Source organism: Austrofundulus limnaeus, unplaced genomic scaffold, assembly GCF_001266775.1.
Source record: "Austrofundulus limnaeus strain Quisiro unplaced genomic scaffold, Austrofundulus_limnaeus-1.0 Scaffold207, whole genome shotgun sequence".
NCBI classification, from domain to species: Eukaryota; Metazoa; Chordata; class Actinopteri; order Cyprinodontiformes; family Rivulidae; genus Austrofundulus; species Austrofundulus limnaeus.
The window spans coordinates 908,628-910,320 of record NW_013952609.1 but is presented as its reverse complement, the minus strand read 5'-3'; the positions used below and the strand labels follow the sequence as shown (position 1 = coordinate 910,320).

General features: G+C 33.6%; 2 long non-coding RNA genes across 2 annotated transcripts in view; one reads left to right on the top strand and one right to left on the bottom strand.

The window, feature by feature from the left end:
* Positions 1 to 620: 620 nt before the first annotated feature.
* The window catches only part of LOC106524965 (uncharacterized), a 1,997-nt gene continuing 924 nt past the window's right edge, over positions 621 to 1,693 (bottom strand). Inside the window, exon 2 of the long non-coding RNA XR_001311051.1 lies at positions 621 to 974. This is a non-coding gene — a long non-coding RNA (uncharacterized LOC106524965). The remainder of the gene's footprint in view (positions 975 to 1,693) is intronic.
* Positions 970 to 1,693, top strand: part of LOC106524964 (uncharacterized) — a 2,879-nt gene continuing 2,155 nt past the window's right edge. The window contains exon 1 of the long non-coding RNA XR_001311050.1: positions 970 to 1,441. This is a non-coding gene — a long non-coding RNA (uncharacterized LOC106524964). The remainder of the gene's footprint in view (positions 1,442 to 1,693) is intronic.

The window sequence follows — 1,693 nt, the reverse complement described above, 5'->3', positions numbered from 1 at the left end:
CCCCCCACCACACACACATTATTATAAATGTGATCTCAGCCAGGCTGTCTGCAGAAACCACAGACTCCAAAAATAAACACCTATCTGCAAAAGTGTGAATAACAGCAATAAAAAAAGCAGAAATAAAATATATCATATATATTTTGAAGCTAATTATACAAATATTATTGCCTTTTTTTTTGGTCTCGTTGTAGAATATTTATTATTTTTAATGAAAGAGAAAAGGAAGTGTTTGGATTTTGTTGAACAAATATTATAAATGTTAAACTTTTGAGTGGCAGAGGATAAAATCGGAGGATAAATGTGATCAACACTTCCTGGTCCCCGAGCAGAGGTGAGTACTCAAACGTTGTACTCAAGTACTGTATGTGGCACTACTTCAGCATATTTTTACTCACGTAAAAGTAAACATTAGCCATCCAAGAAATTACTCAAGAGTTAAAAAGTATTTTGTGCAAAGAGACTTGAGTGCTGAGATCATAACTTCTGATTTATTATTTTAAAGTGATGTCATCAGATTGACAACAACTGTAAAGTTAGGCGCAAATTCTGCTGTTTTTAAAAAATGAAGAAAACTAATATAAATAACATATAACAAAATGACAAAACAATTTTCCAAGTCCGTTTTTCTCWTTATGAAAGTCCACAGAAAAGCAGTCATTTTCCAAACACAAATCTGAAATTCAGCTTTTCTTCTGCTCTGCTTTTATTTTGAAGGAGAGCGCGGTGGCTTAGGTATTTGTGCTCTGCAGCAGCGGCGTCTCCATGTCAGCGTAAAAACCAACTGTCCTCACATCTGCCTCAGGTATGAAACATAAAGTGACCTGTTCAAACACACCTTTAAGGGAAAAAGAATCACATTCATTTTAAAGCAAGCCGTGGGTARGCACTCAACGTACACAAATCACTCAGGCTGCAGGTAAACAGGTGTGGTCCAATCAGAGAAGATGTTSAGAAACATCAGAGTGAATCTGCTGAAAGAAAAAAAAACACTTTTTCACATTTATAATGTTTTTATTTACGTTAAATTAATATAGTTACGGTTTTATTGAGCAGTTAATGACATTTATTTCAATTGTAAAATATTTATTGAGCATAATTTGCTTTCGGTTGTTGGTTCTGATGTGGCCCTTTGTGAAAATAAAAATATATTTTCATTTTAAATTTCACCTCCAAAAAACAAAGTTGCATTTTTTAGACGTGACTTTGATCAACACGTACATTTTAAATACACAAACGTTTGGTTCAAACATTTTTAAAAATGAGATAAGAAATCTTTTTTCTTCATTTGTTTAAATAGAAACATTATTTCCTGTGTCTCACCGACTCGGTCCTCCTGTCTGGCCTGAAGCTCTGCTGCAGCTGAGGTCTGAAGGGAAACACTTCAACACGTCCAACAATCATCTGTCCCTCAACTCATTTAGCTTTATGCACCGTCACGGTACTTTTAAATGTTTCATTCTTAAACTAATTAGATACACATTAAAGGTTGATGCAGTTCTTGCTTTTTTGTAAGTTGTCTCAAATAAAATAACAAAAGTATAATTGTTTTATTTATTATATCACTTTTCTAAAGGGAAAGTTTCATATTATTCTGTTTTTCCAAATTCTAATAAATTCTTCTAAAACACATCAGATGAGTCTGTACTGAAGGAGCTGCAGGCTTTAACACACACACACACACACACACACA